The 14,220-nt window shown below is 44.0% G+C and overlaps 1 non-coding gene across 1 annotated transcript; it reads right to left on the bottom strand.

The window, feature by feature from the left end:
- Positions 1-3,683: 3,683 nt before the first annotated feature.
- On the bottom strand, positions 3,684-3,755 carry Trnaq-uug. The gene has a single exon. It is a non-coding gene; the product is annotated as a tRNA-Gln (tRNA).
- Positions 3,756-14,220: the final 10,465 nt, after the last annotated feature.

Below are 14,220 nucleotides of genomic sequence, written 5' to 3'. Positions count from 1 at the left end.
CGATTGCAACGGCGATTATCATAACCGATTATTCGCGTTTCGATATCTTCGAAACGCTTGACGATATCGACACCTGTGGATCTGAAACCACGATTACGATACGACGACTCTGAAACGAATCCGTACGATTTCTCTCGAATAATACAAAAATGGCAGACGATTATCGATTCGCAAAAATTATTTATCGACGTTGCACGCATCGAGGGCGCGCCTTTCCGCGTTAATTCGAGCGGCGCGTAAAAATGTTTATCGATGGACGGGTGCGCGGCTGTAATAAACAACGCGTGATGCGGCATAAACGAGCCCCATTAAAGTTCACCTCCGTTTTTTTCAGAAAAGGAAGGAAGCAGAGAGAAAAATCGCGAGCCGCTGATGCACGCGGAAGCACATTGTGTTTGCGTTTAAAAACAAACTCCCTTCGTTTCTTACGGATATTTATCCTAGAAATGGCGGATCGCGCACGCTTCCCTGTTCCACTTTCCACTATATTCCCCTATTAAGAAGGCCGTCCCATGCAGAAACATTTTAATGCCGCCTGCTACTAACTTGCACGATAAAACAACAATTTTTATCGTCTGCCTAGTTATTCGTGTATCGATTTATTTATTTAACCGGAGGATCAGACTCTTTTCGTGCAGGAAAAATGTTATAAAATATGGGAAATCCAGGTTACTTAAATTCTCATAATTCTCCGGAGGTTTTTCTTCGACCAACACAACACACACTTCCTTACGAAATAAATAGTAAATGTCCCAATAAACATATCTTTTTTTTGTTCTATATAATTTTGTTATATTATATAATATACAGGGTGTTCGGCCACCTTTGGGAAAAATTTAAATAGGAGATTCTAGAGGCCAAAATAAGACGAAAATGAAGAATACCAATTTGTTGATGGAGACTTCGTTAAAAAGTTATTAACGTTTGAAGTTCCCCCTATACTGAATTTTTTTCTAGAAAGTGGGTAGGATTTCAGGGGTAGGTCTATTCACCAAAAATGATTGTAATTGCCTCCCGCAACCGGAAATAATTTTTCCAGAATGATTTGAAACTTTTCAGTTTTCAGGATAACAGACATTATATTTTCAAGAATGAATTTTTTTCTCGAAAATGCGTAGATTTTCGGGAGTATGTCTATTCACCAAAAATGATTGTAATTGGCCTCCCAAACAGAAATAATTTTTTCAGAATGATTTGAAATTTTTTAATTTAATATTTTAAATACAATTTTATAAATTCGTTTCAACGTTTTTCCTTGGAGGTCGAAATTAAAATAGGGTAAACGAACGACAGCCAATGCGTTAAAACCAGATGGCCTGGGTATAAAAATAACGGGGCCATTAGCGGTTGAAATTTTCAGGATCGTGTGTGACCGTTCGTTCCAACGTTTCCGGCTACGTTCGAAAAAGCACTCGCGCGGGTTCCGTGATAGCTTTCACGCGAAAAAGTAGCTTTAAAGCCCGCCGGGGGAAAAAGTCTGTCCATTTGGAAACAACCTGTACAAACGGACACCTGCGGAGAGAATGCGGACGGACAGGAGAGCCCGCCCACCTGACAATACGCTGTCTCGACGGAATCATAAAGCCGCTCTTTACGCGCGATGCGAAACGCCGCGCGGATAAAAACCGCGGCCATTTGCCCGCGCAGAGATTACGATAAACTCGAGCGAATATTTCACGACCGACAGACGTCGAATCGAGACGTCCATCGACCAACAGAGCAATTAGAAATCCCAAAATGCACGCCGAAACAACGATTTCGCCGGCGTTATTCCCGCGCGGGATAAATCTTTTTCAAGAACGTTTTAGGAGCAGAAAACTTCTGTTATTTTACAATTTTGGATCTATTTTTTACGTAAATTAAATCGTTGGATCCGAGTATTCGAGCTGATAGAAAATATAACAGCTGTAATATCGTAATTTGGGGAAACACTTGGCCTTTCGAAATTCCTGGCCAGCGTGGAAATATTGGATGGACGGCGCGTGATTAACGCTGATACCGGGAAACGCTCGATAATAATGTGCTCGCGTGTGCGAAGAAGCAACGGGAACAGCGAGCGTGCAATTTGCGTAATTTTACTATTCGCGTCGGCGTTTTGCGATTATGATCGATGACGCTCGGGCACGTCAGACTCGGGATTGAGGATGTTTGTCACACGAACGGGTAATTTCTGTAAGTTTTTATGATTGCGGATGATATATGAACGAGGATGCGATATACACTGCATGCCAAAAGTTTGGGATCCTCACAGGAATCTGATGTCTTTAAGAAAGTGATGGATGTCTATAAAGAAACGCAGGATGTTTCAAAATCAACAGTGATCAGTGGTTCTTAGGGGGTTCAAGGTTTACGAACTTGCACATAGAAATTTAAATACTAATTTTCATTCCATACATTATCAATGACAATCATACTATTATTGAAAACAAAACAATGAATCTTAAAATATAAAATAGTATGCAGTGTTTCCGTTCGTCGATAGTATATCTTCGTGCTGCAAAATTTCCATTTTTTAGATCTACACAGGAGACGATAAATGGCTCGTTACAACGACGGCGAGCGTTATCGATTTCGTTGTGGCAAACTTCGTACCTAATAATTTATCCATATGTTTTCTTATTACGTAAAGTACGTAAACGATAAAAGCAACGATCGCGGCGTGGAGGGGGAAAGAATTGAATTATGAAAGATCCTCGCGTCTATAATTTGTACAATTTTAATCAATCCTTAATGGCACGTTGTACGTCGACGCAATCTGTCATCGGGACTGCATTACTTACACTGTTTCAACATCGTCTAAAAGGGGGTAACCCTTAATTTTGCCGGTAATTGGCGCCCCGGATGCATTTTTGATCCGCACGACAGGTAGCCGCGATGCACAGATTCGAGATAAGCCCGGCGTCGAGCAAAGCCTCTCGACGACCCGTACGCACGTTTCACGGAAGACAACGATATAACAGCGTACGCCTCTCCGTGGATTATCGAATTGCATGTATAATAAATGAATTATCGCGATTAGCAGCGGACGCGATGGATACGCGCGTTATATAATTACCGATTAAACGGACCTCGACGGACACGAAGATTTCGCGTCGACGTCGATCGCTGACAAGGCGCGTTACGTTTCTCGACGAATCGTATTTCATTAAAAAGTAAACGTGCAACGGGAACGCATTACAATATTGCGATCGGACGATTCGCGTCACGAATCGCTATACGAATCTCTGAATTCGATATTATATTACCAAATGATTATTAAATTTGAAAGATATATGACGTATTTTGGTTTTAATAGCACTGAAAAAAAAACTGTAAAAATTTTATTACGGAATGATGAATAAAATATCGCGATTAGCCTCGCTCGTAGATCCGCGAGTTACATAATTACTGATTAAGTGGTAACAGATAAGAAGATTTCGTAGTCACGTTAATTACTCAGAAGTTGGCTTTCGTTGAAAATAGAGCAACGAAAGTGCACTACAACGTTGAGATCGATTGGATATGTGTCACGTATTACGTACTGTACGAGTTCGAAGTCGATGCTGCGTCGCAAAATTCCTTTTCGACGATTGTTAATGGTTTTTATTCAAGAATTTCAATTTTAAAAAATGTTATAAACTTTTGTCACGATTGTTTATGGTCGATGGATGATTTGTATCTGAGAATTTGGAAAAAAAAATATAAGGTCCCACCGAGATTTGAACTCGGATCGCTGGATTCAAAGTCCAGAGTGCTAACCATTACACCATGGGACCTTTGTGTTAGACTACGCCTCATTAAGTTTCATTTTTGGTCGATCGATATAAGCGGATCAATATCGATGTTATATTGTTATTTATGGGTAGGTGTTATTGTATTTTAATTTATAATACACTGTATAATAAATTTGAAAGGTCTGATCAGCCGTTTACTACATAAACGTGACTTTAAATTGAGTATATTACTTTCACAGTTTTTTAATTATTGTTCGTTTGATTGTTTGTAAATTTTATGCTGGAGTTGTTGGATACATTTTCTAAATTTAATTCATTTCTACCTTTCTTCGAGCTTTAAAATTAATTTATGTTTTTAAATTGAATTGGAATTGGACAATAAGTAAGAAAACACTTCTATACTTGTTGACGTATAAACATATTCTGAATGATTTATTACGAACGAATTACGTAGTAATTAATAAACTTGCCTTGTTGGTACCTGATCAATAATGAGAGTAAACCCAAAATTGTAACGATTCTGCTGCGTTATCATGGAGATGTTAATTGCTACCATTTTGTTGATTTATTCACAAGCTGCTCTCGAACAGTTCAATAATGTTTAATTTATAACAAGTATAATATATCACCTGCATTTTGCATATTTTGAAAAAGGCCTAAATACTTCATAAATTGTAAATCGAAGTCGACCAATAAAAATATAATTATATTTGCATCGAAACTACATGGTTCGAATTACATATTCCATTCGTTCATTGATCGCAAACAATACAAAAATAATTAATTTCCCTGGCAATACGAATAAACAGCCGGTTTCACAGGATAAGATATTAATACGCCAGCCAATCTGTTTACAGCGATTGTTAAATTCAATCGACAGACAGCCATTTCAGCCCGTTTCAATCGGATATCAAATCCGAGCGTAAGCCGCGAACGCAGCCGTCTCTTTCGTCCCCGGGAAAAAAAAGGAAGCGAAAAGGAAGAAGGAGGGACCATAATGGTAATTTACAAACCCCTTCCCACATTCTCGACACTCGAACCCCTCTGCCTCCCCCGGTTCGGGTCGACAGAGCGAAAGGGAAGAAAGCCTCTTGAGCCATTTCGCGAGTGTCGTCCCGAATCGGAAGAGGGCGAACAATATATAAATTCAGACCACCCCACCCGGTGGGGGGTGAAAGCGAACATAGATTTCGAAAGCATCGACAAGCAAGAGAGAAACCGTGGTTCAGGGGGGGTCGGAAAGGGTACCGGTGGCTGTTGGAACCAACGTCCCCCTTCGCCGCGCCGGCGTGTCAACCCCTAATTGAACGGAAGCCAGCAATAAATATTACGTTTCTTTTCGTGGGGCCGGTTTTATAATGGCCGCGTAGTCTTCGCCGGTGCCTAACGGCGGCGGAAGCGGATGTGCAATCAGTGTGACATGTGCTCGTGGCGGGCCTTCGCGAATTTATTTCCCTCGCGCCGCTTAACAACCGTTGCCCCCAATCAGGGGTGGATCCTGCTTAAAAAAATTACCGGAATATTTAAACAACATCAAGAATTACTTTCTTAAACTGATCTTATAAACGCGATACTCTTAGGTACATTCATTTCAAGTGGAAGTGATTTTCACCCTCACCTTACGTAACGACTAAATAAACATCTCAAGTTCCAAATTTCTCGCAAGATGCACGAAAGCAGCTATGTAGAAACAAAATATATTTCCGCCCAATCAGGGGTGGATCCTGCTTAAAAAAATTACCGGAATTTTTAAACAACATCAAGAATTACTTTCTTAAACTGATCTTATAAACGCGAGACTCTTAGGTACATTCATTTCAAGTGGAAGTGATGTTCACCCTCACCTTACGTAACGACTAAATAAATATCTCCAGCTCCAAATTTCTCGCAAGATGTACGAAAGCAGCTACGTAGAATCAAAATGTATTTCCACCCCCTCCAGTCAGGAATTAATCGTACCCGAAGCAAATTCATTTCCTCCGCGTAGCGCGAATCGATCATTAATGAAAGCCAAACAAAACCACGAAGGCTCCGAGTACACGTAACACACTTGACACCGACCATCCTGCACTGTCAATATGATTAATGGAAGCGTATACGTGGCCATCCGCGTGCGCCATTCGTCAAAGGGAACCGAAAGAACAGGTGGGCCGTCGAACTCCCCCCCAGCTTTGTCTTTCGTCGCGGTTCGACCAGAAAGCCCTTCCTCCCTCCTCCGAACGGAACGGTTCCTCCCCTCCCGCAGCGGGGGTCTCGCAGGCTGTGACTTCCGGTTCCTTTCCGATAATTAGAAACAGCCTCGTCTCGCGATAACAATAATGCCGCGTGCTGCGGCCCTCGAGGGCAGCAGCTCGTTCGACATCAAAGCAAACGACTCCATCCAACCTCCGACCCTCGCGCAGACGTCCTGTGCATCAAGGCACCGCTAATGAGATTCACTTTACGGTTTGCCCTGCCTCTGCTCGCGACGCCGCTTTCCTTCGTTCGATTATTTTGAACATTTCGACGATAGGCGACGCCGCGCGCCCCTCCCGCGCCTTTGAGCACCGCCATCCCTGGTCTCTGGGCGTCTTTTTCACGCGGACCTTGGCCTCCCGCGCAATTAAACGGATTTTTGAAAAGGTACTCCGGGGCCCATTGTTCGACGAAACGCCTCCCAGGCCGGCCTTTGTGGCCATCGACGACGAAACGGCTTTGGGGGGGGTTGGTACTTTCGAATGGAGCATTGGAATGTTTTTGCAACTATAGTAGCGAGTGGAAATATAGCTGAGCACTGAGTGATGATCGACAAGACTTAAATTGTCAGCTCCTCGACAGGACAAGACAATACTTATTTTATAAAATCAATTGACAGTACTATTTTCATAATAAAGATGTTTAAAACGACTATAAGTAATCATTTGAAGGCAAGAGGAATCAAGAACAAATGATAGACTATCCTAATATATGCAACTAAATTCATAATAAGGATGTTTAAAACGAAAACGAGTATAAGTAATCATTCATATTTCGAGGCAAGAGGATTCAACAACGAATGCAACTAAACTCATCGTTATGGATCTAGGAGAGGTCTAAACACAAGTCCTCCGAGCGCAGGTTCCAAGATCGCCTCGCGTATCTAAAATTCATGGAGGGAAGTGGATACCGCAGAGACCGCATGATTTACCGAATTAAGATTCAAAACCCGTACTCCGCTTTTGCCCGGGCCCGTTCTAACCGATAGAGACATCGCGGTTGTCCCGCGATTCTATCGCGAGCGAGCGGAACGTCTTAAGCGGCTGACGTTTAACAATATATTAAATCGTAGCTTTTACGATTCCGCGTTTTCCGCCGTTAAACTCCGACGAAAATTTCGTTAAGAACAAGCAGATACAAATTTATCGACGATATTTTACTGGAAGTTATTGCGTTCTTAAATTGGACGCCACTTACGCGAAGATTCATTGCCGAGTAACTGGCACTTTATTAAAGATTTTATCATTGCACGGGTATTAAGCGAGGCAAGGGTACGATCGTATACGTTACCAATTATACGCACGACTGTCTTTAATCGTCTCTAGATACAATTATACATTTCCGTTACATCGTGTGCTTAATTGGATCGATCATTTCTACCTGGGTAATTTCAGCCCAACGTGGCGTGCATTAGCGACCTGTGTGTATACTGCCAATCTTGGGTTGCCCGGGATCGCGTATATGTGCACGCTCGGTCGATTATCGTGTTTTGCTTATTTCCTAATGCCTGACGGCTAATGCCGGAAGATTACGTTAAATCGATACCGGGATCACAGGGAATTAATTCGCGCTTTCAATGAATCAATGATAAGAACAGGTGTAATTACGATCCTCTGTATACTTCGCGTGCTCACAGTGTATCGCGTCTGGGATACTGTATTCCAGAAATTAATTCAGGACACAAAAGTAATTACTACAACCGAGATAAATGTGCTCTCTCGGTCATGTTTCCATCGAGCTTCCAGTTTCTATCGACATCTGTACTTATCTTCTTTGATAATAGAAATTCTCCCATTAAAACTGAATTTTTGCGGATGGTTCTGGGTCGATGGTCGTGGGATGTAGTATCGTAGACGAGATTTCAAAAGATATTTGTTGTTAGGAGAGAAAAATACGGTTCGAAATGTTCTCCCCCTGTGAACGACATTTTGGGTTTCCGTTTAATCCATCATCGGTCGTCTAAATCGAAGCGGCGCAGCTCGGGGCGATAACGGAACGCCGAGGACGACCATTGCGGTGATAGTTCATTAAAATATCCATGAATACATAATTCTCCGCGCGGAGTGCAGCGCGCGGGTCAGATAAATCGATGGGAGCGCGCGGGAACCGCGACGGAAGAATAATTCCGACGGGCACCGCGCGATTAACCGCCGTAACGCTGGAAAAATATTCTATTTTGCTTACGTGATGCCCCATTAAAACCGCCGATTATTTATAAACGCGACCTCCCCGCGCCCGTTTGAATGGAATCGCCCTCAGGGGGAGCGGCGAGAATCGACCGCGTTTCAATTTCCCACTGCACGGGCTCCGCTACAAATTGTCTAACATCCTGCTATTAATAACATCGACGACGCGTAATTCGCGAAAACGATCGTGCAATCTTTTCCCCCGTCGGGTTTCTGAATTTGCAAATCACTTACCACCGCGAGAACTCAGCGGTCGAGGAGACATTATTATATTCTTATTTTTCTGAAGTGGATCGAGAATACACTCGATTATATAGCGTTGTTATATCTCGCGTAATATCTCCCCGAAGAACAATTGATAAATCGTTTATTAAATAATGAAGCATAACTTAAGAGCGTGCTTACGACCCGGAGCTGTACAGCAGGTAACAAATCGAATCCCCCAGGTCGTAGAATGATAGGAAAATAACGCGACGTTACCGGCGCGGTAATAAATTGTCTAACATCCTGCCATTAATAATATCGACGACGCGTAATTCGTGAAACGATCGAACAATATGCCCCGGCGCGATTTCGTAGCGTGTCGTTGTCGGTCCTTCGAATCGAGTGACAGTAGAATAGGAGGTGCGTTAGTCACGGGCCATTTTGCCACCAGGCGTGACCTGCACGCTCCTTTATTTTCCAGCGTTAATTCGTTACCGACATGCCGGGTTGTCGTCCTCGAGGAAGTCGCCCCCTCCTTGGTCCCCTGTTTCCCGCGCGTTCTAAAATCCGGGCCCGGTTCGCGCGCGGACCAGTCACGTGCCAGCGCCTAGGGTGCATCATAATGCGCTCGTCACCATTTCGGCTCCGTTCCCCGTCCGTGCATCAGAGATGCCAGACTGCCTCGGGTGCACCGGGGACACCTCGTTCCACTTTCTCACACTATGCCAAATCACGCGTACGTGAGCTCGTGGAGTTTCGGAGAGTCGACAAAGGCACACTGACACATGTTCTCTTTTTCGTCCAAAGTAATTTCGGAACGTCTCGTGGTAGTCGCGAGAGGAAGGCTCACATTTGCCATCTCGCTTTCTTGACCAACTGAAATCCAACCTCTCGTCAACGGCATACGATTTGGAATCTCGACTGCCCTATATTTTTATTTTTTTTTTTTTTTTTTACGTGGGGAAATCCTCATGGACACCCGCGAGCCCGCCCGAGGGGAGGGCCCGCGGGTAGTGCCGGACTCTTACCGGCTAAAACCCCACGGTGACCATACTTACGCGCTTGACGAAGGACCGTGAACTCTAGTGAGCCATCACAGAGTCCCCCGCCCGCGTCGTATCTTTTCAGGCCCCTCCCGGTGGGGATGTCACTATCCGCCATCGGGGGACGCGCCTCGTAAGGGTTCACCTTCCCTGCCGCCTGAATAACCGAACGGGTGCGTGGATTTACATGCCTCCATTAGTCTCTGCTTGTCTTTTGAGGCCTCCACTTGCCTCTGTTGACTGTTACTGACCACTCCTGATACTTTTGACAACGTATTATGATTACTACTTGCTACAGCTTGGCCCAGCTGGTCTCTGCTAGTCTCTGCTTGCCTCTGCTGGCCTCTGCTAGCCTCTGCTGACCACTGCTGACCATCCCTGATGATTCTGACAACGTATGACGATTATCACTTGCTACTGCTTGCCCCTGCTGGTCTCTGCTCGTCTCTGCTTACCTCTGCTGGCCTCTGCTGACCACTGCTGACCACCCCTGATGATTCTGCCAACGTATAACGATTACCACTTGCTACTGCTTGCCTCTGCTGGCCTCCGCTGGCCTCTGCTGACCACGGCTGACCACGGCTGACCACTGCTGACCACTGCTGACCGTTGCTGACAACTTCTTACATGATATACATGTATTAAAGCTTTGTATAATGTAAATCTATAGCAATAAATGATATACTTTAAAAGAATTTTTTGTGTTCTCATCATTTTTACCTTTCTTTTCCTCTCCAAATCATTCCCTTAGTTTTAAGATACGTGCCACCTCTTCCCATATCATGTCCTCCTGATCTCCTCGTCATTTCCTAGAAATCCGTAACCGTCAGCTCTCGTACCTGTTGGCAAAATCGAAAATTCATTTTTTTCGTCAAAAAATTTTTGCTCGAAAATTTCGCCGATTTCCCAATTCAAACAAAGTCCTGAAACAACTGGAAAGTCCTGAAACAGCTGGGAAGCCCTGAAACAGCTGGAAAGTCCTGAAACAGCTCGAAAGCCCTGAAACAGCTCGGAAGTCATGAAACAGTTGGAAAGCCCTGAAACAGCTCGGAAGTCATGAAACAGTTGGAAAGCCCTGAAACAGTTGGAAAGCCCTGAAACAGCTGGAAAGTCCTGAAACAACTGGGAAGTCCTGGAATTTCTTGGAAACGCCAAAAATTCTTGGAAACCCTGAATTTTTAGCAAAGTTCTGAGTTTCAGGACTTGCTAGTGGGTTCAGGGAAACCAAGGAGTTTCAGGGAGTCTTATAACTAAGGTAATGATTTGGAGAGGAGAAGAAAGGTAAAAAATGATGAGAACACATAGAATTCTTTGAAATTATATCATTTATTACCATAGATTTACATTATACAAGGCTTTAATGCATATACATCATATAAAAACACGAGGGGTGGCCAGCAGTGGTCAGCAGTGGTCAGCAGAGGCCAGCAGAGGGATGCAGAGGGATGCAGAGGCCAGCAGGGGTGAGCAGTAACACGTAGTTATCGTTATACGTTGTCAGAAGCATCAGGGGTAGTCAGCAGTGGTCAGCAAAAGCCAGCAGAGACCAGCAGAGACCAGTAGAGGCTGGCAGCAGTTAGTAGTAATCGTTATACGTTGTCAAAAATATAAGCGGTGGTCAGCAGAGGTCAGTAGAAGCCAGCAATGGCTGGGGGAGGTTGGCAGTAGCAACTGGTAATAGTTATACGTTGTCAGAAGTATCAGGAGTGGTCAGCAGCGGTCTGTAAAGACCAGCAGTGGCTGGGGGAGGCTGGCATTAGCCCGTTGTAATCGTTATTCATTGTCAGAGGTATCAGGAGTGAGGACATTTTTCTATCATTAGGGTACTTTGCATATGTGAGCGTATATAGGTCAGAAAGTAAAAATGCCTACGCAATCGAGAAGGCAACTGTGAGCCTTCCTCTCTCGACACTCACGAGACGGTCCGAAATTACTACGGGCAGCTTCGGAGAATCGAAAAGGAGGGCATGTGTGAGTTTGCCTTTGTCGACTCTCCGAAATTCTACGAGCTCACGTACGCGTGATCTGGCATAGTGTGAGAAAGTGGAATGAGGTGTCCCCGGTGTACCCGGGGCATCCGTCTGGCATCTCTGCCGTGCATCGAGATGCATACGTAATTAACGGGAAGCATTAACGGGAATTAACAGGCGGCTTAACGGCGCGGAAAAGCAACGTGGGGCGAGGAAGACGCCGGAAGCAGTCCCTTTCGTCTCTTCCCTTTGGCGTCTGTTGTCGCAATATTTATTTATTCAAGGAGCATTCGAAAGAAAAATAAGGTAACAGAGTGGTATTTAAATCCGTCGTTGGGCTTGGGAATTATATTTGTCAATATGTACTGAAAAGACTTTAACTCTTAGACTAGACAATTTTTCATGTGCTGACAATTTGTTGACACAGTTATTTTGTCGTTAATTCTAATAGAAAACGAACACGTAATCGTTTCTAGTTGATTTTATGACGCAAGACATCGACTTCGTATAGCTTACATTGATATACCATACATGTTCGCACGAATTAGTACGATCGAGTGCACAGAATAGTGTAACAGCTGAATTGGGATAAATAGTGGAGCCTACTTTCGAGATTCTAAAGTGTCAGAATTTTCTTTGAACCTAGTTTTATCTAAAATTACCGGGGGATTTTGTTTGCACTGTTTGGCCTAATTTCAAGAACGACAGTTTCAAAGCACACGAGATTCCAGAACGTTTGACTGGTCAAATCAATTTATATCTAAACGCTTCCAGCCGACTTTATTCACATTCTGGCGCATTCGCGTCAACTGGCGCATTTACATCAATTCGCTCGTGATGCAGATTCTTCGCCTTACCATCGAACGTCCCCATATCCCAAGCAATGGTCAACTAATTGCAAGCAATATCAGAGAAAACAAAGCATATTTCGAATACTATAATATTCTAGTTCTTTTTTCAGAAGAAAATCTCATCTAAATTCTTCAATATATTCATCATCACTCGACTGCGAATGTTTATATATTTATGGGGAATTTTAATTCTCAAAAAACTACAGAATGCAGTTAATATGCAAAATTAGATATTTAGGGATTGAGACAACCCTCTACGAAGTTCCCATTTCATTAATTCTATTAATAAAAATCATCACATACCCTTTCGAACCAACCATACTTCCCATCCAGGTTTGCATCTTCCGAAAAAAGATTAGGAAACCGTTATGAAGTCTCTCTCACGGCTTCACGGGGGTCAAAGTGGGCCAGAGGCAGGAGAGCGGTGAAAGAGGGGTGGTTTTGGTAATTTCCTAGTGCAACGGAAGCTCCGCGTGCCGGTTTCACGCGCTTCCCGTAATTTTATCCGCGCGAAATCAACGTCGTTGCCGTGACAAAACTGCTCTGGCAGATGCCGCTATGCGGGCACAATCTGCCGATGGCATCTGACCGGTCACGCCCATCCCGAATCATTACTCCGGTTATCATTTTCACTTTTGTCGGTCGGTGGTACGGGCCCGATAATGGAGGCGAGAGACCGCGAGCGGGGTCGGGGAACCCCCTTTACACGCTCACGGGCCGTATATCCCTTGTCTCGCGCTTCTCGCCGACTTGACCACCCGCCGCGCGATTGTGTCTGCCTTAATGGTCCACGCTCCTACGGTGTCGCGAAAAACGGACAGAGACGGAAGTTCAAAGGGCAGAGTCGAAAGGACCCGGGGGCTCCGCTTCTTTCCGCTCGGTGAACCGCGCTCGAGTTATTAGCTTTGTCTTGATGGAGATGAATATCTTTTGGGGACGGGGCGTCGGGCGCGAGCGGGTTATAAGTAACTTTGTAACCGGCACCCGGGAAGGCTGAGTCACGGGCGTTCGCGAGGCTTCGACGTCGCGCTTTTTACGTTGCGTCAAGTTCGCGACGCTTGATAAATAGCCGTGAAGAATAGTTAGCCTCTAACTTCGGAGAACAATCGGGCTCTATCTGCGTTCGGTATCTCTACGATACGGGGATCGTCGAGGAAGGGTGTTCATGTGCGACATCTTGGTTCAAAGTATGCTCTCTATAGATTCCAAGCACGCTCTTGGGGGTCTTTCACTCCGAAGTGAGTCTAGACAGGGGGTACGTGAAGGAAATTCTCGACGAAAAAAGAAATTTCAAATCGTTCCGGAAAAAATATTTTTAGTTGCAGGGGTCGATCACAATCATTTTTGGTCAATAGACATACCCCCGAATTCCTAAGCAGTTTCGAGGAAAAAATTCCTTACCGAAGATACAACGTCTGATCATGAATGATTGTTCCCCTGAAATTCGGCGAAATTAAAAAATTTCAAATCGTTTTGGGAAAATTATTTTCAGCTACGGGGGTCAATTACAATCATTTTTGGTCATTACACATACCCACGAAATCCTACGCAGTTTCGAGAAAAAAAATCAGTAGGTGCCTAAATTTTTCGGCGAAATTGAAAAATTTCAAATCGTTCTGGAAAAATTATTTTCAGCTACGGGGGTCAATTATAATAACTTTTGGTCATTACACATACCCCTGAAATCCTATGCATTTTCAAGGAAAAAAATTCTTTACCGAGAATACAATGTCTGACCAGAGACATGAATGATTCCCCTGAAATTTCAGGCGTCTGTTTAAAAAGTTATAACTCCTGAACGAATGGAAGGATTTTAATGTCTCAAAATGCAAACAACACATGCAACATTAATCGATTGATGTCCAATTGTGGACCATACAGCTTTCCGAGTGACTCGAAAATGTTAATGGACGGAAAGAATACATTGGATGTAAGGTCTGCTGGTATACCACGTCCGTGGTCCATCCCCACGAAAGGTGTCCACGACTCGGAAACTGTCGATAGGAATTGTCGGCCGA

The sequence above is a fragment of the Colletes gigas genome, unplaced genomic scaffold, assembly GCF_013123115.1.
Source record: "Colletes gigas isolate AHSC1104 unplaced genomic scaffold, ASM1312311v1 Colletes_gigas_Sc00010, whole genome shotgun sequence".
NCBI lineage: Eukaryota > Metazoa > Arthropoda > Insecta > Hymenoptera > Colletidae > Colletes > Colletes gigas.
Note: the sequence above shows the minus strand (reverse complement) of the source record. Positions and strands in the feature narration are given on the sequence as shown.